The following is a 27681-nucleotide window of genomic DNA, read 5'->3' as shown; positions in this document are numbered from 1 at the left end:
TATATGAAATACAAATCGTATAGAGAGAAATAGTCCTATAATTCCTATAATAACTACAACCTAAAACGTCTCACCTGGGAATATTGAAGACTCATGTTAAAAGGAACCACCAGCTTTCATATGTTCTCATGTTCTGAGCAAGGAACTTAAACATTAGCTTTCTTACATGGCACATATTGCACTTTTACTTTCTTCTCCAACACTTTGTTTTTGCATTGTTTAAACCAAATTGAACATGTTTCATTATTTATTTGAGGCTAAATTGATTTTATTGATGTATTATATTAAGTTAAAATAAGTGTTCATTCAGTATTGTTGTAATTGTCATTATTACAAATAAAATGTAAAATAATCGGCCGATTAATCGGTATCGGCTTTTTTTGGCCCTCCAATAACCGGTATCGGCGTTGAAAAATCATAATCGGTCGACCTCTACCACATACACTATATATACAAAAGTATCTGTCACCAACAGATGCATTTCTGTATTCCCAGTCCATAGATTAGGGCCTAATGAATTGATTTATATTGACTGATTTCCTTATATGAACAGTAACTCAGTCAAATCTTTGAAATTGTTGCATGTTGCGTTTATATTTTTGTTCAGTATATATGGACTATGTTGTAGAGTATCTGTCTCCATTAAGCAGCAGGGGTGATGAAAAACAACGGTTTGGAGCTTTATTTCTCTCCCTTTGCTATAGGTTCCCCTCCTTGTTTCTCATTGTGTACTGTATGTCAGAGCATTATAAGTATTTATTACAGTTCATTTTACTGGCATACAGTATTGTACTGTTGGCAGGTGGGTTAGGTGTCTAGGTTCATGCTACGTACATGCGTTCCTCTTTACTGGCATATTGTGGCAGGTGTGTTAGGCCCCTGAGGTGAGAAGAAAGGGTAGTGGGTGTGGGAGCACATGAACCAATGAACAGGCACCATGAGGCCTGAGGGCTAGGAGGAGAGCAGAGCATAAACACATGATGACAAGAGAAGGCTTGCTAGTATCTCTACACACAGCACTGTATGGAACAGTAAGAGACTAAAATACTGTATAGGTGTAAGCCTAGTAAAGACATGCAATAGCAAGCACAATGCGTTGGCATCTTTAATGTTGTGGCCCGTGTGCTTTCTGTCTTCCGTGCCCTGCTAGTCTAATTGAACCTTTAATAATTTAGTACACTGTACGTTATCTTCATTCCCCAAAAATGTATTATATTTATTCAAATCCAGGCTATTAAGAGATGATTATCATTAACTCAAATCTAGTTCACCTATGGATATTTGTAGAGACTGTTCCTTTAAGTTCCGCTTTAAAAAGTGCTACTTTAAATTAGCCCTGAGAATAATGAATAGAAGTGCTGACATTTGCTCTTTAAAAAAAAAAAATATGGTCATACATTAATTAAATGAATCCCCTCTCTGTTCTCTTCCACTTCAATGCCTTAACAATTTTTTGGCAAGGAATCAGTTTTCCTCACCTCATTCAATATATTTTGTCTAGCTCACAATATCCTTTTAACACAAATACAATAACAGCCCAGGGACAAACCTGGTTAAAATGACTCAACTCAACCAGAAACTGGTTGTCATTATGAGCAGGACACAACTGAGTTGCACTCATAACCAAAATTACTGTCACATTCTGCCTGGCCCATTGCCTCTATAATGCCCCAGCTAATAATAATATAAATAACATATGCCATTTAGCAGACGCTTTTATGTATGGTTGGTCCTTGGAATCTAACCCACTATCTTGGTGTTGCACGCACCTAGCTCTACCAACTGAGCTACAGAAGGCCATTAATGAGACTGTCAGTACAGGTGCACTTCCCAAAAACCCTACAGTCCATTCTCTGCACTACAGGTATAATCTACAGTTGAAGTCAGAAGTTTACATACACTTAGGTTGGAGTCATTAAAACTCGTTTTTCAACCACTACACAAATTTCATGTCAACAAACTATAGTTTTGACAAGTCGATTAGGACATCTACTTTGTGCATGACACAAGTCATTTTTCCAACAATTGTTTACAGACAGATTAGTTTAGAATTAGATTATAATTCACTGTATCACAATTCCAGTGGGTCAGAAGTTTACATACACTAAGTTGACTGTGCCTTTAAACAGCTTGGAAAATTCCAGAAAATGATGTAATGGCTTTAGAAACTTCTGATAGGCTAATTGACATAATTTGAGTCAATTGAAGGTGTACCTGTGGATGTATTTCAAGGCCTACCTTCAAACTCAGGCCTACCTTCAAGGCCTACCTTCAAACCTCTTTGATTGACATCATGGGAAAATCAAAAGAAATCAGCCAAGACCTCAGAAAAAAAATTGTAGACCTCCACAAGTCTGGTTCATCCTTGGGAGCAATTTCCAAATGCCTGAAGGTAGCACGTTCATCTGTACAAAAAATAATACACAAGTATAAACACCATGGGACCACGCAGCCGTCAAACCGCTCAGGGAGGAGACGCGTTTTGTCTCCTAGAGATGAACGTACTTTGGTGCGAAAAGTGAAAATCAATCCCAAAACAACAGCAAAGGACCTTGTGAAGATGCTGGAGGAAACAGGTACAAAAGTATCTATATCCACAGTAAAACGAGTCCTATATCGACATAACCTGAAAGGCCACTCAGCAAGGAAGAAGCCACTGCTCCAAAACCGCCATTAAAAAGCCAGACTACGGTTTCCAACTGCACATGGGGACAAAGATGGTACTTTTTGGAAAAATGTCCTCTGGTCTGATGAAATAAAAATATAACTGTTTGGCCATAATGGCCATCGTTATGTTTGGAGGAAAAAGGGGGAGGGTTGCAAGCCGAAGAACACCATCCCAACAGTGAAGCACGGGGGTGGTAGCATCATGTGGTGGGGGTGCTTTGCTGCAGGAGGGACTGGTGCACTTCACAAAATTGATGGCATCATGAAGCAGGAAAATTATGTGGATATATTGAAGCAACATCTCAAGACATCAGTCAGGAAGTTAAAGCTTGGTCGCAAAAGGGTCTTCCAAATGGACAATGACCCCAAGCAAACTTCCAAAGTTGTGGCAAAATGGCTTAAGGACAACCAAGTCAAGGTGTTGGAGTGGCCATCACAAAGCCCTGACCTCAAACCCATAGAAGATTTGTGGGCAGAACTGAAAATGCGTGTGCGAGCAAGGAGGCCTACAAACCTGACTCAGTTACACCAGCTCTGTCAGGAGGAATTAGCCAAAATTCCCCCAACTTATTGTGGGAAGCTTGTGGAAGGCTACCTGAAACGTTTGACCCAAGTAAAACAATTTAAAGGTAATGCTACCAAATACTAATTGAGTGTATGTAAACTACCGACCCACTGGGAATGTGATGAAAGAAATAAAAGCTGAAATAAATCATTCTCTCTACTATTATTCTGACATTTCACATTATTTAAATAAAGTGGTGATCCTAACTGACCTAAGACAGGGAATTTTTACTCTGATTAAATGTCAGGAATTGTGAAAAACTGCGTTTAAATGTATTTGGCTAAGGTGTATGTAAACTTCCGAATTCAACTCTACATGAAGCAATTTCCTGTGTCCGATAAGTGCTGATAAAGAACATACAGGTTGGGGCAGTTTAAACAACATGGTTAGTTAAAGTGCCTCCCAGTCTTATTTTGTAGTACTTACATATCTAGATAACATTGTAATTAAACGAGCTGAAGCCACTTTACCAACCACTCTACAAGACAAACAGGAATGACATTTGGCAGTTAGGCTGCCTGTCTATCAAGCTGACATACCATCTTAGTCAACAATATCAGATTACCTACTGCAACACTCAAACAAAAGGAACCATTATTTTCCTTTCCAGTTCATGTGGGCTCCCAAGTGGCACTGCACTGCATCTCAGTGCCAGAGGTGTCACTACAGACCCTGGTTTGATTCCAGGCTGTATCACAACCGGCCATGATTGGGAGTCCTGCAGGGCGGCGCACAATTGGCCCAGAAGGGGGTCACAGAAATTATATTTTAACTGTGATTTATTTACCTTAATTAACCCCAACCCTGCTGGCAATGATGGTCCTACTGCCTACAATATATTCGTTTCTATGCTAATATATTGCATAATATTGCATCCATGTCCTTGAGAAAGCTAATGATGTGTGCCTAGGAGGAGCTGTTCATGTTGGGTATAACACTGTATGATAGTCAAAAGAGAATGAGTGCTAACACATTCCAGTAGTGGGAAGGGCGTAGCACCATTTAGACTAGAGAAGCTCTCTCAGAGCTGCTGCCGCTGCTGGTGACACGTGGTCACCTCCAAGACGGCTTTTCCAATTTCCTTTCACCCCTAGAAGATGTAGTGGGAGCCAAAATCAAGCTGAAAATGGTGGGTGTCAGAAGCCTCACTGGCCGGCTTAAGTTATAGCAACGTGTTTTTACTGTATTTATCTCAGGGGATCAAGACGGACCAGGGGCCGATACACTGGATTTGTGGGATTGCTGGAGAACCCTAGAGCATATCGGCTCAAACATCAGAGGAGGCTGTGGAATTTAGTTAAAGCTGGAATCCTTAATTAGTGAAACTGCCATTTGGGATATTACAACAAAAAAGTTACTGCTAACAACGAACTCTTGTTTTTTTCTCGGTCGGACATCATTGCACATGCAATAGGACAGCAGAATATGCACTGCACATTTACTACGCTTCCGAATGCTTCTCTCCTCCGTTTTCATCAACAAAACAGTAACAATGGTGCTGGGGCAGACAGTGACACTGTTTCCCCTCATGCGGATTTGATCAATGTAGTGTTGGCATCATTCATCATAGCAACACAGCCTTATCATATGAAAGGAAATGAGAGAGGACAGTGTTTTTCACCTGACTTCGTTTTAGTAATTAGTAATTACTTTTATGTAGACAACAATTCTACTGATCATGGTTGTTTGTAAGGGGACGCATTAACAAAATAAATAGTTTCTGATAAAGATATTAAAGTATCTGATGATTTTCTATGACAGTAATATAACTTTTTGCAGAGAGCCTTCAACACCGCAAATCAATCACTTTGTGCCACAGTTAATGGGTACACATTTGCATTGGTGCCCCTCAGAATGACAGTGCAGTATGCTCTGAATAGGAAATGTGCAGTGCAGACACATGGGTCCGTTGGGACGGTTGGTATAGGAGTGCCATCTAGGCACAAACTGAGTGGCATCCTGCTGCTGCCCAGAGGCAGCTGGCTCCTGCCAATACACCACGGCCTGCTGTCACACAACACTGTCTAGCAGAAACCTGGAGTGGGCGAGCTGCATTTCCTATGCTGTGTGTGGAGTAATAGAGAGCTCACAGAAGGACAGGATAAATGGGTTGCTGGTTCAGTGGATGCTGCTGGCCTAGAGCTCTTTCTAGCTGGCCACAGCAACACAAAGAGTCATCCAGAATACAGACAAAGCAACAGCAGGACAGTTGTGTGTGTGTGTGTGTGTGTGTGTGTGTGTGTGTGTGTGTGTGTGTGGGTGTGTGTTGTGTTGTGGTGTGTGTGTGTGTGTGTGTGTGTGTGTGTGTTGTTGTGTGTGTGTGTGTGGTGTGTGTGTGTGTGTGTGTGTGTGTGTGTGTGTGTGTGTGTTGTGTGGTGTGGTTGTGTGTGGGGGGGTTGGTGTGTGTGTGTGGTGTGTGTGTGTGTGTGTGTGTGTGTGTGTGTGTGTGTGTGTGTGTTGTTGTGTGGTGTGTGTGTGTGTGTGTGTGTGTGTGTGTGTGTGTGTGTGTGTGTGTGTGTGTGTGTGTGTGTGTGTGTGTGTGTGTGTGTGTGTGTGTGTGTGTGTGTGTGTGTGTGTGTGTGTGTGTGTGTGTGTGTGTGTGTGTGTGTGTGTGTGTGTGTGTGTGTGTGTGTGTGTGTGTGTGTGTGTGTGTGTGTGTGGTGTGTGTGTGTGTGTGTGTGTGTGGTTGTGTTGTTGTGGTGGTGTGTGTGTGTGTGTGTGTGTGTGTGTGTGTGTGTGTGTGTGTGTGTGTGTGGTGTGTTTTTCAATACAGCCCCAGCATTGCATTGAACACCGACGGAGAGCACCCTCATGAAAAAAAATACTTTTAGATTACTACTCATCACTACTACACAAGATTTACACAAAACCTACTGGTTTTACTTCGTGATTGCTTTTGAGATGTGTAGTAAACCAGTGGTAATTTATGTAGTAATGAATTGGGATGTTTCACTACTGGTGAACACTACATATTTCCTACTCTAATCATTACATAATTCTCCCTTAAATGATTACTATGTAACTACTTAAAACCTACACAATTCCTACATGTTCAGTATTGAATTATGACACAATGCCTACACATTACTGCTGTTTGCCTACTCAATCCCTATTGAATTACTATTGCCATCTGTGTGTGTAGTGTTGTCCTTTATTATTTCCTACAAAAACCCTTTTGAATTACTATTGAAAACATTTACTAATGCTTGTCTATTCAAAATCACTATTGACATCTTGTTTCACTACTATGTCACTACTAGACTAGTGCACATGTTATTTCCTCAAGTTTCAAACTTTAGATATATCATCTAACAAGTAATAAACTTATACAAACTTAATTGCCATTTTTATTTTTTATTAAATTGACGACGTATTAAATTACATATATACACTTTTGTAAATCCATTTAAGGCCTCGTCTTCATTCAACTTTGACCTTCAGATCATCTTTTTTGTTGCAGCCACATTTTTTTAAAGAAAACTTTTTAGAAAATAAAGCCAAGGACAAGAGACAATCAACTGTTACTCTTACCATCAATGGCCTCCAGTCTTCTTATGTCAAGGGCCTCCTTGGCAACAGGTCAAAATAGGTAAATAGAATGGGTAAGTATACCAATATGAACATACATTTGCATAAAAACACACATACTTATTAGCTAGCATGACGAAAACAGAGGGTACATAGCTACATTTCAATGGGGCTAGCAAACAGCTAGGCTAAGCTCAATACATCTCTATGAAAACGGCTAACACCGCTTTAGCTAGCAATCTTTTTGATGTGGAAAAAACGTATATAAATGGTTAAACAACGACAGAAAGTATTCATAAACCTTAAAGGAAAGTTAAATTTACAGATTGTGCCAGCATAAGGGCTAAGAAAGACAGGATGACAAAGGATGGAAGATAATTACATTCGGGATTGTCAAATATATATTTATTTTTAACTAGGCAAGTCAGTTAAGAACAAATTCTTATTTACAATGACGGCCTACCCCGGCAAAAACCTGGACAACACTGGGCCAATTGTGCGCCGCCATATGGGACTCCCAATCATGGCCGGATGTGATACAGCCTGAATGACTCAAAAACAGTAGCTAGCTAACAACCTCTACTTCCTGTTTTGACATCTTCTGCTGTTGTGAAAAGCCAGTGTAGTCTGGCTGTAGTGTTGTGATACTTATTTACTACCAACATCATGAAGTAAAAACTCTACCTGATTACTATTGACAAGCCTGTGTAGTAAAGCTCTAGTGTTGACTACTTATTTACTACCAACATCAAGTAGAAACAATCTCTACCTGATTACTACTTGAAACACTACTGTTTTCCTACTAAACACTATAAAACTCAACTTGTGAATGTTGAGTAGAGCCTAAACTACACATTCACTACACAATCCCTACATAGTCACTAGTGCACAAATAGCTTTTGTGTAGTAAGGGCAGGCAACACACTCCAAATACAGTGCCCTCCGTAATTATTGGGAAGTGAAGCATTTATACTCCAAAAGTTTGGATTTGAAATCAAACAACGACTATGAGCTTAAAGTGCAGACTGTCAGCTTTAAATCGTTTAAATTGATTAGAAATTAAAGTACTTTTTGTACATAGTTCCCCAATTTTTGTCTGTAACTTTCTCAGCATTGTTCACAATGCCTTCAGGATTATCCGTAATCATGGTTGCATCCACATTAATGTAGAAGTGTTCATTTACAAATAAAGTGACTCCAAAATGACACAATACATTATTTACCATTAATTTATATTGGGCACAAAAGAATCTGAAACACAACCAAAACAAACAACAAATGCATCCAACAAATTCACAAGCTTGATGTAGTCACTGCGTGCTATAAATATGGTACCAAATACATAACTTTTTACTATTTTAATACACAAGTGAATTTGTCCCAATACTTTTGCTAACCTAAAATGGGGTGCTTATCTCCAAAGCGTGCTGTAATTTCTAAACGGTTCGCCGATATGTATGAAAATACCCTAAAATTAAAGTTGACATTTTGCACGTTAATCTGATAGTCATTGTTTGATTTCAAATCCAAATCCTTGGAGTATATAGCCAAAAGAAGAAAAAATGCTTTACTGTCCCAATAATTACAGAGTGCACTGAAAATTTAGGAACGGTTCCTCATGACATTCCCTGATACCAGTTACCAAAATTATAGAATGTATCTGATATGGCCATCTACAGCCATTCTTCCACCAGTATGCAAAATACTGCAGGGTACTGTGGGTGAGGAACTTCACGCTGGCTGACATAACCAGAGCATGGTGAGGAGGGGAGGAAAGGAGAAGAAGAGACGAGAGGAGGCAGGAGACTATGACATGGAAGATAGTGCTCAACTATTCTTGCATCAAATCACAAGATTAAGCTATGACCAGGAAATTATCCCTCAAATACTATGACAACAGAGACTGAAGCAGTAGTCAGCTACAGACACACACACACACACACACACACACACACACACAAAAGGAACACCACACACAGCCCTTTTGGAGCATGTGCCCTACAGCTCACTGCTCAGGCAGGCCGAGGGTGGCACAGGGCCATGCCATATGGGCATCTTTGTGTGTGGGGGGGGGGGGGGCGGGGGGCTGCATACGGATGGCACAAAGTCTGCAGTACAGCGGGAAGGAGTTGGTCTCTGGGCTGAGGAAGGAACCAACCTGTCCACTGGACCAAATAAAAACTCTGTGATACTGGATGGATGGATGTGTCCTCAGATCTCAGACCCACATTCACTGAGTACACAACTGATTTATTAGAAGAGTCCACTCCAACCCTGTGAGAGTCATTCTAATACTCTGCATGTTTTGCAGATGCTGCTTCTCTGTGGTGGGTGTGATGAGGATAGAGACACTGGGCATGGGTGGAAGTAGGTATGGTGCTGCTGCTTAAGCTTGATGCCCTTTCTGATCTGATAGGACTGGAATAATAAGCAGTTAGCTATCTGTTGACGGCTCCGTTACAGCAAGCAGCCGATAAAGCAGAGGCACATCTCTGCAGCTGCACCACATCGCCCCACCGCAAATAATAACAGTGAAGCTCTTTGGGGTGACATTGTAATGATCATGTGCTGCTCAAATCTCTTTAAAAGTAAAGTAGGGTTAAAGATTAATCATCTCTGAGCTCTGGAACCTATATCACCGTAAGGAATTATTCACAAACATGACCGAACAAGATCAGTCACATGTTATAGACGTACAGTACCAGTCAAAAGTTTAGACACACCTACTCATTCAAAGCTTTTTCTTTATTTTTGCTATTTTCTAAATTGTAGAATAAGTGAAGACATCAAAACTATGAAATAACACATATGGAATCAAAATATATTTTATTTAGTAGCCACCCTTTGCACACTCTTGGCATTCTCTCAACCAGCTTCATGAGGTAGTCGCCTGGAATGCATTTCAATTAACAGGTGTGCCTTTAAAAAGTTAATTTGTGCAATTTCTTTCCATCTTAATGCATTTAAGCCAATCAGTTGTGTTGTGACAAGGTAGGGGTGGTATACAGAAGATGGCCCTATTTGGTAAAAGACCAAGTCCATATTATGGCAAGAACAGCTCAAATAAGCAAAGAGAAACTACAGTCCATTATTACTTTAAGACATGAAGGTCAGTCAATACGGAAAATTTCAATAACTTGGAAAGTTTCTTCAAGTGCAGTCGCAAAAACCATCAAGCGCTATGATGAAACTTGCTCTCATGACGACGCGACAGGAAAGGAAGACCCAGAGTTACCTCTGCTACAGAGGATAAGTTCATTAGAGTTACCAGCCTCAGATATTGCAGCCCAAGTAAATGCTTCACAGACACATCAACATCAACCTTTCAGAGGGGACTGCGTGAATCAGGCCTTCATGGTCAAATCGCTGCAAAGAAACCACTACTAAAGGACACCAATAATAAGAAGAGACTTGCTTTGGCCAAGAAACACAAGCAATGGACATTAGACTGGTGGAAATCTGTCCTTTGGTCTGATGAGTCCAAATTTGAGATTTTTGATTACAACCACTGTGTCTTTGTGAGACGCAGAGTAAGTAAATGGATGATCTCCGCATGTGTGGTTCCCACCATGAAGCACGGAGGAGGAGGTGTGATGGTGTGGGGGTGCTTTGCTGGTGACACTGTCAGTGATTTATTTAGAATTCAAGGCACGCTTACCCAGCATGGCTACCACATTCTGCAGCGATACACCATCCCATCTGGTTTGCGCTTAGTGGGACTATCATTTGTTTTTCAACAGAACAATGACCCAACACACCTCCAGGCTGTGTAAGGGCTGTTTGATCAAGAAGGAGAGTGATGGAGTGCTGCATCAGATGACCTGGCCTCCACAATCACCCAACCTCAACCCAATTGAGATGGTTTGGGATGAGTTGGACCGCAGAGTGAAGAAAAAGCAGCCAACAAGTGCTCAGTATACGTGGGAACTCCTTCAAGACTGATGGAAAGCATTCCAGGTGAAGCTGGTTGAGAGAACGTCAAGAGTGTGCAAAGCTGTCATCAAGGCAAAGGGTGGCTACTTTGAAGAATCTAAAATATATTTTGATTTGTTTAACTCTTTTTTTGGTTACTACATGATTCCATATGTGTTTTTTCATAGTTTTGATGTCTTCACTATTATTATTCAATGTAGAAAAGAGTAAAAATAAAGAAAAACCTTTAAACTTTTGACTGGTACACCACTGGGTGTAGAAGTGATACCCCAGGGAGAAGCAGCTGAATCCAATGAGACATAATAGATAAGCAAATGCTCAGTTCCACCAGAAACACAGTTTATTAACTCAGACCTGGGGATCATTGATTGAAACACATCCAGATAAATGCTTACTGACTGCACTAGAAAGAGCAGGGAGTGTTTGGTTATTTATGTTTTCTTCCTAGATGAGATTTGCCACACCCCACTGTTTGTTCCATCAATCTCTCACTTCCACAAACTGTCTTCCACTCCTCTCACCCTTCTCCAACTCCTGAAGGAACCTGGTTAACCAATCTCTGCAGCCCCCGGCACTATGCGACATCTGCTGTGCAATCTGTTAGTGGAATCAAGCGTTTATGACACAAGGTCACTCTGCCACAGAAACAAGTCTGAGGGAAGGAGCCACACACATACACATACATCTTGTCCTTGACTCACAGATTATAGGTGGACGTGTTCATTGAAAATTGTATTTAAATTAAATGGACTAATTCAGCTTTAAGGATGTGTTAAATGGAAGTCATATTGTACTGTATGCAGGGTTGGGAAGTAACAGATTACATGTAAACGGTAACTGTAATCCGTTACCAGTAAAAAATATTGTAATCAGATTACAGATACTTTTGAAAAACTAGATGTGTCACGCCCTGACCTTAGAGAGCCTGTTTATTTCTCTATTTGGTTAGGTCAGGGTGTGATTTGGGTGGGCATTCTAGTTTTCTATTTCTTTGTTGGCTGGGTATGGTTCCCAATCAGAGGCAGCTGTCTGTCGTTGTCTCTGATTGGGAATCATACTTAGGCGGCCTGTTTTTCCACCCTAGTTTGTGGGATGTTGTTTTTGCACAGTAGCTGTATAGCCCTGCAGAACTCTACGTTCGTTTTTTTTTTCCCCCTTTGTTGTTTTTGGTGTTCATCCTAATAAAGTACGATGAACACTTTCCAAGCTGCGCTTTGGTCTCATTCCGACGACGGACATAACAAGATGATTACTTCGTGGATTACTTTTAAATTCAGAAAGGATGTTTGTGGTAAAATCTTTGACACTTCTGTTTTCTCAATGACATTTAAATCAGCATTAAAAAAAGGCGCAAGATTAAGTTTGTGTCACCTGAGCGAGTCTGACTAGAAGTCAGAGACCACTATAATGACACACCACTGTAGACCACGCACTGCTGTCGGCATTCAAAGATTATCCAACTTGAATAAACGCTTGGAGGTAAGGATGACAGCAGTGGTGTGGTCTACAGTGATACAGATATCACTTATTATTTACATACTGTAGCGCATTGATGCGGATGTGAACAACACTCTCTCCTTTAGCTATTTGCACCTTGTGTGTGGATGTTGTGGATGGCTGTTCACAAATCTAAATGTGTATTTGAACCCAATAATGGTTGAATTCAAGAAGTTTAAACTGCCTATCAAACATTGTTTTTGAAACCAGTGGACAGCCAGTGAAAAATGCACTCTTGCAACAGCTGCACAGTGCAGATTCCAGCCTATGGAATAAAAGTGGGGCTTTTATTGCTCAGTCTAATTCACGCTGATACATTTTTTTTTAAACACAGGCCTAATGGACAGATGCTCAAACTCGAACACTTTTGATAGACATAAAGGGGCAATCTGTAGTTGGTACAGCCGTTTCTGGATTTATAGATTATAACATGGATATTTTTGGGGTTCTCACAGTTGAACTAAGCTCGTGAGGCATTTATAAGTTATATTCTTCAAGAGTCAATGGATCTTGAAGAATATAACTTATAAATGCCTCATGAGCTTAGTTCAAGTGTCACACTCCATGAGAACTCAAAATATAAGCTTGTTTTTCTCTAATGTTTGTAAACATTGTGAATGCAAACAAACACTGTATAGCCTCATAACATGATTAAAACAACAATTTTGATATCATGTATTATCAGTCTTTGCAGCTCTGTCTATTAATCTGAGAGTGGTTACATTTCTCCAGGCCCATCCCTCAGCTTTTTACCAAAACAGAGGCGGGGCAACCGTTTTGTTATTGTTTCATCTGTGGATTTGCCCTTTAAAACAGCTGCATATTATCAAGATATCGAAGTGTCACCAACAAAAAGGTCAACAATAAGCATATAGCAAATAATTGTTCACATGTAAATAGCACTTTTCAGTAGTGCTCAAAGCATGCTGTTCAATGAGCGCAGCAGCATTTATCTTTCAACTAGAATCAATGAGCCCAATCAGTCCTCCATGACAGCAAAATCATAAACAACAGAGCTAATAAGTCCTTAGTTTTGGGGTTATGCTCGGGTAAAACAATTCGGCTAATCTATACTTCCATATTTCCAAGTCCTATTCTTGAAGATCAAGGGGTATAACGTTGAATGTAATGACTCGAATTCTGATATATCTTGACAATAAAAACCAGTCTAATTTAATCGTATTATTATATGTAGTAGAAAACAATTGGTTAAAAGAAGCCAACATGGCCAACTATGTAAACGTTAACAATAGATGTTATTCAATTGGGAACATACATCTTTGTCTTCAGGGGGTAGTAATCTAAATGTAATCAGATTACATTACTGAGTTTGGTCAATCTGAAAGTAAATGAAGAATTACAATTTGGGACAGGTAACTAGTAACGGATTACATTTAGAAAGTAACTTACCCAACCTTGACTGTATGCATCCCTCATGTCATACTGTATTTACTAGGGGGTGTGCTGCGTAGTTGGACAAAACTAGTATCATAACGGATACGGGCAATTGTCCTGATACGATTTTGATCAGAGTATATTTTTTATTATAATCCGTGATCGGAATTATTTTGATTTTGGGTGCCAGCGTGCATCTTTCAATCAAATGCAAATTGCTACATGTTCTAAATAGCTCAACTGGCTAGTTTTCCTGTCTGTAAAGAGAAGGGTGGACTGTACGTTGATCCTGCTGCTCTGATTGGTCCACTCGCTTTGCTTCATAATTTCACCCAACCACTTCTCCTTGCATATTTCGGTCTGATCATTTCTTGATGCTGCCTACTGTTAGCCTGCTACTATTGTCAATCAAATGGGTTGGACGTTTGCGCAAGCTCTCAAAGTGCATAGTATCTAACAAGCAGGGAGAGGGTAGGGAGAAAAGATGAAACGTTGATGCGCATTCTGACTGAGTGACAGCAAACTGCGCGCTGCAAATTGAGGACACAGACACACACACACACACACACACCCTCCGTGCTGCTCCTAATCTGAATCATATTTGGTCTATAGACGGGCAAAATCTATTTAGGCATATTAAAACACTTCTGCGTTTTCCGATCACGAGTATCATCCGATCCGACTATCAACTGGCAATTATAGATACATTTCCGATGGCATTGAGGAGTACACCATATCAGTCACTGGCTTCATCGATGACGTTGTCCCCACAGTAACTTTTAAGAAATCCCGCTATGCCCTCCGACGAACCATCAAACAGGCAAAGCAGGACTAAGATCGAATCATACTACACCGGCTCCGATGCTCGTCGGATGTGGCAGGGCTTGCAAACTATTACAGACTACAAAGGGAAGCACAGCTGAGAGATGCCCAGTGACACGAGCATACCAGACGAGCTAAATTACTTCTACGCTCACTTCGAGGCAAGTAACACTGAAACATTCATGAGAGCACCAGCTGTTCTGGACGACTGTGTGCTCACGCTCGCCACAGCTGACGTAAGACCTTTAAACAGGTCAACATTCACAGGGCTGCAGGGCCAGACAGATTACAAGGATGTGTACTCCGAGCATGCACTGCCCAACTGGCAAGTGTAATCACTGACATTTTCGACCTCTTCCTGTGTCTGTAATACCAGCATGTTTCAAGCAGACCACTCTGTGCCCAAGTGCACTAAGATAACCTGCCTAAATAAACTGGTCATCTCTGTATACCCGTCGCAAGACCCACTGGTTGTTGCTTATTTATTCAACTTTCTTAGGCCTGGCTCCCCCTATCTGAGACATACAACACCCGTTCTGCCAGTCACATTCTGTTAAATGCCCCCAAAGTACACACATCCCTGGGTCACTCGTCTTTTCAGTTCGCTGCAGCTAACGACTGGAATGAGCTGCAACAAACACTCAAACTGGAAGTTTTATCTCCATCTCTTCATTCAAAGACTCAATCATGGACACTCTTACTGACAGTTGTGGCTGCTTTGCGTGATGTATTGTTGTCTCTACCTTCTTGACCAACAATGTTTGTACCCTGTTTTGTTACCAGAGTACAAACATTGTGCTGTTACCATGTTGTGTTGCTACCATGGTGTTGTCATGTTGCTACCATGCTGTGTTGTAATGTGTTGCTGCCATGCTATGTTGTCATCTTAGGTCTCTTTATGTAGTGTTGTCGTGATGTGTGTTTGTCCTATATTTTTAATGCCTTTTGGTAGCCGTCATTGTAAAGAGAATTTTTCTTGACTGACTTGCCTAGTTAAAAAAGGTTCAATAAAATTAAAATAAATAAATTACTACCGACCCATATCACTCATGTCTGTAGCCATGAAGTGCATTGAAGTCTGGTCATGGCTCACAACACCATTATCCCAGAATTCTAGACCCACTCCAATTTGCATACCGCTCCAACAGATCCACAGATGATGCAATCTCTATTGCACTCCACACTGCCTTTCCCACCTGGACAAAATGAACACCTATGTGAGAATGCTATTCATTGACTACAGCTCAGCATTCAACACCATAGTGCCCTCAAAACTCATCACTAAGCTAAGGACCCTGGGACTAAACACCTCCCTCTGCAACTGGATCCTGGAGTTCCTGAGGGGCTGCCCCAGGTGGTATGGGAGGTAACAACACATCCGCCACGCTGATCCTTAACACGGGGGCCCTCAGGGGTGTGTGCTCGGTCCCAACCTGTGCTCCTGTTCACTCATGACAGCACGGCCAGGCACAACTCCAACACCATCATTAAGTTTGCCGATGACACAACAGTGGCAGGCCTGATCACCGACAACGATGAGACAGCCTATAGGGAGGAGGTCAGAGACCTGGCCATATGGTGCAAGGAGAACAACCTCTCCCTCAACGTGATCAAGACTAAGAAGATGATTGTGAACTACAGGAAAAGGAGGACCGAGCACCGCCCATTCTCATCGACGGGGCTGTAGTGGAGCAGATTGAGAGCTTCAAGTTCCTTGGTGTCCACATCACCAACAAACTAACATGGCCCAAGCACACCAAGACAGTTGTGAAGAGGGCATGACAAAACCTATTCCCCTCAGGAGACTGAAAAGATTTGGCATGGGTCCTCAGATCCTCAGAAGGTTTAACAGCTTACCATCGAGAGCATCCTGACTGGTTGCATCACCGCCTGGTATGGCAACTGCTCGCCTCCGACCGCAAGGCACTACAGAGGGTAGTGCGTACGGCCCAGCACATCACTGGGGCCAAGCTTCCTGCCATCCAGGACCGCTATACCAGGCAGTGTCAGAGGAAGGCCCTAAAAATTGTCAAAGACTCCAACCACTAGTCATAGACTGTTCTCTCTGCTACCACATGGCAAGCGGTACCGGAGCACAAGTCTAGGTCCAAAAGGCTTCTAAACAGCTTCTACCCCCAAGCCATAAGACTACCGAACACTAATCAAATGGCTACTCAGACTACTTCCATTGCCCCCCCCCTCTTTTACACGTATTACCTATGCATAAATCCTTTATAACTCTACCCACATAAATATATTACCTCAATTACCTTGACTAACAGGTGCCACCACACATTGACTCTGTACAGGTACCCCAATATATATATATAGCCTCACAATTGTTATTTTACTGCTGCTCTTTAATTATTTGTTACTTAATTATTTTATTTTTGTATTTTTCTTAAAACTGCATTGTTGGTTAAGGGCTTGTAAGTAAGCATTTCACTGTAAGGTCTACACCTGTTGTATTCGGCCCATGTTACATACAGTAGGGAGAACAAGTATTTGATACACAATAAAATGCAAATTAATTACTTGAAAATCATACAATGTGATTTTCTGGATTTTTGTTTTAGATTCCGTCTCTCACAGTTGAAGTGTACCTATGATAAAAATGACAGACCTCTACATGCTTTGTAAGTAGGAAAACCTGCAAAATCGGCAGTGTATCAAATACTTGTTCCACTGTATACATTTGGCTTTGATTTGAAGTACGAGTATAGTCGGGTAGGCACACTCCTAGTATAATGATGTAGCATGGAAAGCCATGGAAGTTTCTGAGGACTCATGCTGGATCAAGTCTTTGTATTTCACAGCTAACAGGCATGCTTACATCCAGGGAGCTACTCCACTAGGCTCAGAGACAAAGAGCCTAGTGAGGGAAATGGCCCTGAAACAGAAGAATTTAACAAATCTCTTTACAACGCTTAGTATTTCTCTCGGTCTCTGTCTGTTCATCATTGGCGATCATTCTGGTAGTAGATTGAGCTTTAGCCTACCCCTCTGCTCTATCATGTGAATTATAGTGCCTACAAGCATGTCATAACACCACATGTCAAAGCAGTTGGCTCAAGCACATACAGATCTGTTACCAGCCAGGCATCGCCTGCTATTGTATTCACACTGAAGGCTACACTTCTGTGGTAAAGCAATTCCAAAGCTGTTGTATGTTGTCCACCGCCAGATCTCGCCTCAGGCCCAGCATAACCTCTGCTCTGTGTTTGATGAGTCCTTGTGAGCTTTGTAGTGGAAGAATAAGAAGGTGATACTCGCAACTGGCGACTAGCTGGCGTGGGAGAACAGTGGGATGTCTCAATCACGGTTTATGACATTGTTTGGATGGTTGACCATTTGTGGGCTATCACAGAGGTCAAACACACCTTATCTGGGGCTTTCTCCGGGAGGGAGGTTTCCACAGTACCCTGGGAGCACAGACACTGTTGGCGTTGTGAAGACAGATTAAAACAGGCCTGGGCAAAGGCCGGCCCGGGGGCCGTTTGCGGTCCGCGACCTGATTCAATATGGATTGCGGAATCATGCTCAGATCAAAGAATTTGCGATAGTAAAGCTTTGAAAAATGTATTTGTTATTCAAATTAAAATCCCAATGAATACTTGCCTTTGTGTAATGATTTAACGCCCACCGCTTGTGGGACATTTATTATTTATCTATTTTGAAGGCACGTATAAATAACAACTGCACAAGGAGAGACAGTGACTGACACACACGTCACAGTTACAAATAGAAGCTAGCTCGAAATTGTGCAAAAACAAGTTTTTCTAAGATTTCAAAGAAAAGGAAAGAGGACAATGAATGTAGGGTGTTCCAGCAAGAATGGACATCGAAATATTTCTTTATTGAGGTATCAGGGAAAGCTGTGTGCTTAGTGTGCAAAGAGAGCATCGCTGTATTGAAAGACTACAACTTGTCCCGACACTTCCAGACGAAGCATGCAGAGAAATATAGGAATATGTCTTCTGAGCAGAGGGCAAGTGCATCGAAAGAGTTGCTTTCTCAGTTGCAAAAGCAGCAAGGACTTTTCACAAAACTGCATTCAGCAAACGACGGAAGCTAGCTATAGGAAGCTATTCGTTGAGGGCGAATTCATTAAAGAATGTTTAATTGACTCTGCAGCAAGACTTTGCCCCGACAAGAAAGAGCTGTTTGAAAATGTTTCCCTATCAAGACAGAGAATATGGAACAACAGTTGAAAGACAAGGTAAAGGATTTCACCTATTTCTCCTGGGCCCTGGATGAGAGCAGTGATGCACATGAAACGGCATAGTTGTTGATATTCTTACGAGGCATAACCCCAGACTTTGAAATTACAGAGGAGCTTGCTTCAGCACAGTCAATGAAGAGCACAACCACAGGGAAAGATTTATTGGAGGAGGTTAATAAGTGTGTGGCAAAGCTGGGACTGAGTTTTGAAAAGTCATCCAGTGTGACCACTGATGGGTGCCCAAACTTGACAGGAAAAAACGTTGGCCTTTTGAAAAGGATTCAAGATCAAGTAGTTGAGCTGAACCCAGATCAAAAATTTTTTTTTCCTGCATTGCATTATTCATCAGGAGGTGCTCTGTAAATGTGTTCTGAAAATGAGCCATGTTGTGGATACAGTCACTAAAGTGGTAAACTTCATAAGAGCAAAATCATTCAACCACAGGCACTTTGTCTCACTGTTGGAAGAGACAGAGTCGGGTGATGCAGATCTCCCCACCACACAAACGTGAGATGGCTGAGTTTGGGGAAGGTGCTTAAAAGGGTGTGGGACCTGAAGTCGGAGATTGCTGAGTTTTTACAAATGAAAGGAAAATACGTGGATTTCCCTCAACTGCAAGATAAAGAATGGTTGGCTGATTTTGCCTTCACCGTGGACATCATGGCCCCCATGAATGAACTGAGTTCAAAACTAAAAGGGAAGGGCCTTTTCGCACATCAGATGTACAGCCTTGTCAAAGCCTTCAAGGGAAAATTACTCCTCCTGACCCGCCAAGTAGAAGCCAACAATCTCACCCACCTTCCGACACTACTAGTCTGTTCCCTATCAGATGACCAGCGGGAGTATACATCACTGCTGCGTGCTTTGAACGGTGAGTTTTCCCGTCGTTTTGAGGATTTCAAAGTGTGGAAAATGACATGCTGTTAGTTTCCTCTCCTTTCACCTTCAATGTGGATAACGCTCCCACTGACCTGCAACTTGAGCTTATCGATCTTCAGTCTGATGCAGTGATTAGAGAACTATTCAAAACAATGTCACTGACAAAGTTCTATGCACCTCTCGATGAACAAAACTTTCCAAAGATTAGGAGTCATGCTCAGAAGACGTTTGTACTGTTTGGGTCAACCTATGTATGTGAACAGACATTTTCAGTGATGAAATATAACAAGTCAAGGCACAGATCATCTCTTACTGACTCTCACCTTTCAGTAATCCTGCGTATAGCAACATATGAAACTATACCTGACTTCACTGCTCTAGTCAATGCCCATCAGAGACTTCACTCCTCACACCAATTGACTAGTTTAAATGTAATGTTGAGTTCTCTCTCTTGTGTTTTTGTGCATACCCGTTAACAAGAGTTCTGTCCTTTGTGCTGAATGCAGTGTACTTTTCCCTCCGTGTAATTCAATGCATGTTTAATAATGAAAATACCTACCAAAAAAAGCACATGGATGTGGTCTATTTCTGTGCATGTTAAAAAAGTAGCATATCTGGATGTGATTTACAGTAGATATATCTGTCAACACAGTCATACACATGACGTATAATCCTGTAATATGATTCTGGCCCGTGATGGCAAAAATATACTCTAATGTGGCACTCCATGGAAAATAATTGCCCAGGCCTGTATTAAAACGTGAAATAGACTAAATGAATGTTACTATGTGAATTAAATTGTCATGTTTGGATTGTTTCAATAGTTCATAAAGAGCAATGAATTTTGATATGTTTCATTGTACTGTAAGTGCTATTGATAATTGTTACATGGAAACTTATTTTGTTCATTGAATGGAGGACAGTTCAAAGAGGAGTGACACCGGGGTGCACTCCTATCATTTAAATTGAGTTGATTATAATCTGGGTGTGTTTTCATGGTTATTTTTTTACTAGCAAAGTGCAAAGAAATGTTAATTCAGGTTGGGGGGTCAAGTTCCTGCTTGAATTTTTATTTTATTTAACTAGGCAAGTCAGCTAAGAACACATTCTTATTTACAATGACAGCCTACTCTGGACAACACTGAGCAAATTGTGCACCACCCTATCACCCAATTGTGCAGACACCCAATCACAGCTGGTTGAATCATACAGCCTGGAATTGAACCAGGGTCTGTAGTGAAAACTTTGGCACTGAGATGCAGTTCCCTAGACTGCTGCACCACTCGGGAGCCCTGGTTAACAGAAGAGTGAATTTGTTCATACTTTGAGAACTTGTTACCAAGCTCCTGCGTATATCACACACTTAGCTTTTTCTCTTAGAGATTATTCTGAATTGAAGACACATGTTAGCACGTTACATCTTATTTAGTTGATGGTCATTTACTCTGAGTAGTCTGTAATGTATCATGTACACTAAGTGTTTGAGTGTTAATTCTTTTGTGACTAATAAATTATATTAGCTGAATTGAGTAAATGCATTCCTCATTTTACAGAGTATTTAGTAGGTATATTGGTAGTTCTTATTTACACTATATACTACACATGCTCGGGCCCCACCATGACATCTCTGATCTGTTTGCCTCAATAAATTACTGCTAGAACATTGGTCGCCAGGATGAGCTATTTGTATCTAGTCTCTTAATAATTGCATAACGGTGCAAGTTAGACATGTTCATTATACTCATACTAAGTGGTGATGTGAGGCTCGCTAGCTTGACTAGACTCCTACAGAGACGTAAAGTGCCTGTTGCATTGATTCACATAATATTGGAGTCAGATTGATATAGATGAATGTAGTTTATTATTATATTGAACATAATCGTTGGATAATTTCCATCCAAACTATAAATGGTGATTCATCTTCAGTTTATGGGGATTTCTACCAATGTACAGCTTCACCCTGAACAGCCTTCAGCTGAGTTGACACAGAGGAGTAGTATTCACTAGGGCTGAGTGAAATCTATATGGGAGAAGGTAAGTGGGTCTCCTCAACGCAGTTAATTGCATTAAGGCTGGTGGATACTCTCATGACATTGTTATTATGGCACTGTGGATGCCTGTCTCTGTATCTGATGTCTTACCACAGGGTCCAGTATGGCGCAGTTGGTTGAGCATGGCACCTGCAGTGTCAGGGTTGTGGGTTTGATTCCCACAGGGGGCAGTTACAACTGAAAAGGTATGTACTATAAGTCACTCTGGATAAGAACATCTGCAAAAATGTTAAGTTCCTGACTGCTAGAGAAATGCTCTGGTATTTACACTAGTCATTTATCAGACACTCTTATCCAGAGCGACATACAGTTAGTGCATTCATCTTAAGATAGCTAGGTGAGGCAACCACATATCACAGGCATAGAAAGAAACACTTTCCTCAATAGCGTAGCTGTCAGTAGAGTCAGAGCTAGAAGGGGGGGATCAAGTGCAAGTGCTGGTTAAGTGTTCTTTTTATTTATTTATTTATTTGGGGAGGGGATCGAAGTGAGGAGGATTATTTAAGCTACTGTTTGAAGAGGTAGGGTTTCAGATGTTTTCGGAAGATGGGCAGGGACTCTGCTGTCCTAGCTTCAAGGGGAAGCTGGTTCCACCATTGGGGTGCCAGGACAGAGAAGAGCTTGGACTGGGCTGAGTGGGAGCTGCCCTCCCGTTGCGGGTGGAGGATTGAGTGGGCAGGTTTTCGGGTGGCCAGACCTCACTAGTCACAGGATGTCATCTGGAGAGAAAGGGTAGAAAGAGGTCAAGGCGTAGGGTAGTTTTGTGTGAGTGAGACCAGTGGACTCAATAGGCTGAATGAGTAGCAGATGTCGTCAACCTTTTTTTCAAAGTGGTTGACAAAGTTGTCTGCAGAGAGGGAGGAGGGAGGGGTTGGGGTGGAGGATTAAGTGGAAAATAGTTTCCTAGGGTTAGAGGAAGAAGCTTGAAATTTAGAGTGGTAGAGAGTGGCTTTAGCAGTGGATACAGAGGAAGAGAAGGTAGAGAGGAGGAACTGAAAGGATGATAGGTCCTCCGTAGGTTTTGTTTTTCTCAATTTTCGCTCAGCTGCCCGTAGCCCCGTTCTGTAAGCTTGCAATGAGTCACTCAGCCACGGAGCAGGAGGGGGGGAAGGAAAGGGGACAGTGCGAGTCATAGGATGCAGAAAGGGAGTAGAGTAGGGTCGAAGAAGCAAAATCAGGAGACAGAAGAGAGATGGATTTAGCAGAATGGAGAGATAAGAGAGTAGTGAGAGAGAGAGAGCGAAGATTGCGACGGCGCATGATCATCTGGGTAGGGGCTGAGTGGTTAGGGTTGGAGGAAAGGGAGACAGAAAAGGAAACAAATTAATCAGACACCTGGAGGGGGTTGCAGTGAGATTAGTAGGCGAGCAGACTAGTAAAGATGAGGTCAAGTGTATTGCCTGCCTTGTGAGTTGGAGGGATTGGGAAAGGGTGAGGTCAAAAGAGGCAAGTAGGGGAAAGAGAGAGTTGGAAAGAAATTAAATCGAAGGCAGACGTAGGGAGGTTGAAGTCACCAAGTATGAAGAGCAGTGAGCCATCGTCAGAAAATTGAGCTAATCAAGGTACCAAGGTCATTGAGGAACTCTCCAAGGGCACCTGGTGGGCGATAGATGACAAAAATGTTAAGCTTGAGCGGACAAGTGACAGTGACAGCATGGAATTCAAATGAGGAGATGGACGACTCCTCGGCATACTATCGCACGTTCATGTGGCACGCCTGTGACCTTAGCTCAGGTTGAAGCTCACATGAATAATCGCAGCCATTGGGCTTCTCATTACTGCGGCATGCTGGGAGCTCACAGAAAACAGCAGGTGAAAACAAGGTCAGAAGCCCTTGACTACTCTCTGTCTCAGAGCTATGGTAATGCTGCAGAAAGGTGTGTAAAGTGCAAACTAACTGTCTCAAATCATACCCTGTTCCCTATATAGTACACTACAAAAGTCAGTTCTGTATTGCATTACAAAGGTCACTACAAAAGTCAGCCTAGTCGCTATATAGTGCACTACTTATTGCATGCATTCTCCTTCAATTAATATGACTAGCAGAAACAGAGGTAACAGTATTGTTTTGTCTGGTTAGTCATTCACTGCCTACTAACACTCCAAGGGTTCTTTGCAAAAAAAACTATCTACAGAACGTTATTGACTGTTTTCAGTCTGCCCTAAGGCGTTAAACCGTAACTGAAGCACAAGATTGTGTCTTTGTTGAAGCTACAATATGTAACTTTTTGGGCGACCGAACAAATTCACATAGAAATTGAGTTATAGATCTGTAATTCTCATTGAAAACAAGTCTAAGAAGCAGTAGATCTGTTCTATGTGCACCATTTCTATTCTTCCCGTTCTTAAGTGTAATTTTTGTGACTTTTATTTTCAGTTTTGTACACCAGCTTCAAACAGCTGAAAATACAATATCTTTGGTTATGGAAAATATACTTCACATCGGTTTGATGGTACAATGATCCTCTACACAACGACTGCTTATTTTGTCACAAACTGAAATTAGGTGAACTATTAGAATTTTAGCAACCAGGAAATGGCGGAGATTATTATATATTTTTTTTACCTTTATTTAACTAGACAAGTCAGTTAAGAAAAAAAGTATTATTTACAATGACGGCCTACCCCGGCCAAACCCTAACCCGGACAACACTGGGCCAATTGTATGCTGCCCTATGGGAATCCCAATCACAGTCAGTTGTGATACAGCCTGGAATCAAACCAGGGTCTGTAGTGATGCCTCTAGCACTGAGATGCAGTGCCTTAGACCGCTGTGCCACTCAGGAGCCCAAACCTTTAAGAGGTTTTAAATTAAGTTCGGACTGCATGATCGTTTTCTGCAAAGCCAACCTGTACATGCCTTCTAACCAATGATTTAAATCTGTATTCTGTATAATCTTCTGAAACGTCTCAAACTGCAAACCATGTTCAAGCAGAATAACAAAACATTTACTTAAAATGTTTTGTTTTTATTCATGTGCCAAATAACTGCAGTACTGCGCCATTTTTTTTTTTAAATCCACTACTGCTGCCAGTCCAGAGTATCTCACAGAAGACAAATAAAAATCCGTCACTAGAAAGCGGCAGCATGGTGAAATGAGGCAGGTGTCCTTGAACTAGCAGTGGAACATATATTAACACAAGTGATTGTGCTTTTATTGACATTCATCCTCTGCAGTGTAAAATATGTGTACATTCTGCTAGCGTATGTCTACTGGCTCTGTGCGCTGGTGTGAAACAAACAGGCTCCATTCCCCAGATTCAGACCCCACCACAGGGGACTGTTGGTCCGCCTTAAGTCACCATGCCTATTCTCACAACAGACTGATCGAACTCACAGTATATAGACAACTGCCAAAATAAAGGAAACTCAGGGGCTCCCGAGTGGCGCAGCGGTCTAAGGCACTGCATCTCAGTGCTAGAGGGATCACTACAGACCCTGGTTTGATTCCAGGCTGTATCACAATCGTCCGTGATTGTGAGACCCGTAGGGCGGTGCACAATTGGCCCAGCATCATCCGGGATAGGCTGTCTTTGTAAATAAAGGATAAATAAAATACAAAAGTATATTGAACACAGGTGTGGTTCCTGAGTTAATTATGCAATTAACATCCCATCAAGCTTAGGGTCATTTGTAAAAATGCCAGGTTGCCCATTATTTTGGCTACCAGAAGAAGAGATCTCAGTTACTGTGAAAGAGGGGTCTCAAAGGAGCACAGGGTGTACACACACACACGTGTGTCTCAGTCACCAGATCTCAACCCAATTGAACACTTATGGGAGATTCTGGAGTGGTGCCTGAGAGTGTTTTCCACCACCATCAACAAAATGATGGAATTTCTCGTGGAAGAATGGTGTCGCATCTAGTAAAGTTCCATACACTTGTAGAATCTATGCCAAAGCGCATTGAAGCTGTTCTGGCGGCTTGTGGTGTCCCAACACACTATTAAGACACTTTATTGGGGTTTCCTTTATTTTGACAGTTACCTGTACTTTGCACAAGTGCCAGCTAATCATGTGTTTATTAAGCAGCAGACCATAAATCCCACTGTTGCACCCAAACACACACCAAAGCTGTCCAGATATACTCTAAAAAAGGTGCCATCTAGAACCTTAAAGGGTTAGTTGGCTGTCCCCATAGGAGAACCCTTTGAAGAACCCTTTTTGGTTTCAGGTAGAACCCTTTTTGGTTCCATGTAGAACCCTTTCCACAGAGGGCTCTATATAGAACCCAAAAAGGGTTCTACCTGGAACCGAAAATGGTTATCCTTTTGGAACCCTTTTTTTGTAACAGTGTAGGCTACAAGAATCCATCTGCAAAGACAGATAAATACAGCTCATACTGAAAGATTACACTGTTGCATAACATGGTCTCATACTGAGATTGACTCATTAGAGTAGTTCGCAATGGGCCAGCCAACAGATTCACAGCCTCTCAAACGACTCACAGCTTCTCACAAGGGAGCTCTCAAATATATGCAAACAGTACAGCCGTCTAAAACAGGCACCATGTAATTTACACATACACACACACAGAGAGAGACACACATGCAGTACACATACTGTCGCAACATTGTAGTGTGTTTATAAGTGAGAGAGGAGGCTCCTCTCGTGGTCTGTACCTCCTACTGAGGTTATGCGTCACTGCGGTGCAGGGCCTGTAACTACATGTGTGTGTATGTGTGTGCGTGCCTATGTGTATGTATGTGTGTGAGCTTTCTGGCAGAAAAGGGAGTTGACTTCTTGACAGCCAACAAGCTGTTCCACAGAGTGCTACTCACCGGACAGCACCTATCCCCCAGGAGGCCTTACTGATAGCCTGGCTGACCCTGTCTCCAGACCGTCATCCAGACCAACCCCTCCCTACCCAGCTGTGCAGTGAGCGACAGACTACACACACCAAACCAGCTCCAAAATAAACCCAGTTCAGTTTAGAGCTACACACACCCACACCATCTCTATTGCACCACACACAGCTTACAACTCAGACTGATCCTGATCCTGCACATCAGTTACCATCGGGACACTCCCTCCCTTCATGGGCTGCTTGTCAGATCGAAGCAGAGGGAATCGATAGCAGTCAGCCCTCTCATATATACCTCCCTGTTTAGAATGCTGGCCCTTAATCCCAGTTCATTGGAATCCTTAGTAAAAATGCTGCCAGTTATAAAAACCATCAATCTGATCTGAATGAGCCACAGGCCGGAGGACAGAGGGGTGGAGGAAGGGAAGGGAGGGCAGGCATGAAGTCATGGCCAACATGCTACCCATAATGCCCCTCACCAAGGCTCTACTAAATTATCCAAAGACCTGACTCAGGGGCACAAACTGCTAGTCAATACACACTAAGGTTTTCCATGTCCTGATATCTCAAATTGTATGTTTGTAGAGTAGTGATGGTCCACATTCAGAGTGATGGTGATTACTGTTTCATCCCACTGAGATATGTCAGAGGATATTGAAATGAGTTGTGGGTTTGTGTGGTGGTGGGTGTGACTTGCTTCTTCTCTCTATGCCGTTCTGCATCATCATTAATTATCTATATCTTTGCTTATAGGGCTGAGTTTCTGTCTTCTGTAATCATCTCAGACATTTTTTTTTAACCACGGCCTGCTTAACACGACAGGCTTTTTTTCATTAAGGGACATGCAGAATTATAACTGAAGGCTGTGTGTGATGCATGGCTCAAGTAAGGCCAGGATAAAGGTGTGCTTTGGGCAAGATGAGAAGGAAGTAACTATCAATGGTGGCTCACAACATGACCTATATTACAGCTCAACACAGACACACACACTGCAGTAAACAGACCCTGGCTCTGAACATGACCTCTATTGCAGCAGCTCAGCACTCCTCACTCAGTGGCAGGCAGCTCAGGGAACACCTGGAAACAAAAGCCTATTGTACCGCCCTGTGACACGCTGAAACACAGAACCAGAGAGGGCAACAATCAACCAAAACAAACACACCTTTCATTTAGTTCTCTAACGGCTCACTGCCTGCCCCTTGAGATAAAAGGAGCTTGTTGTGCTGACACTGCACTATTTGTCCGGTTGGCCTTGTCCATGGAGGGGAGAGAGTGCCATTAGACAAACACACACACACACACACACACACACACACAC

The 27681-nt window shown here is 42.0% G+C and overlaps 1 protein-coding gene and 1 pseudogene across 7 annotated transcripts in view; one reads left to right on the top strand and one right to left on the bottom strand.

Annotated features, from left to right (window-relative positions):
* Positions 1–27681, bottom strand: part of LOC111969837 (band 4.1-like protein 1) — a 115179-nt gene that overhangs the window by 70164 nt on the left and 17334 nt on the right. The window lies entirely within an intron of this gene.
* LOC139028428 (general transcription factor II-I repeat domain-containing protein 2A-like) overlaps positions 14590–27681 on the top strand; it is a 30284-nt pseudogene continuing 17192 nt past the window's right edge.

This window comes from Salvelinus sp. IW2-2015, linkage group LG11, assembly GCF_002910315.2.
Source record: "Salvelinus sp. IW2-2015 linkage group LG11, ASM291031v2, whole genome shotgun sequence".
NCBI classification, from domain to species: domain Eukaryota; kingdom Metazoa; phylum Chordata; class Actinopteri; order Salmoniformes; family Salmonidae; genus Salvelinus; species Salvelinus sp. IW2-2015.
The sequence above is the reverse complement of the archived record's forward strand: the minus strand, read 5'-3'. Positions and strand labels throughout refer to the sequence as shown.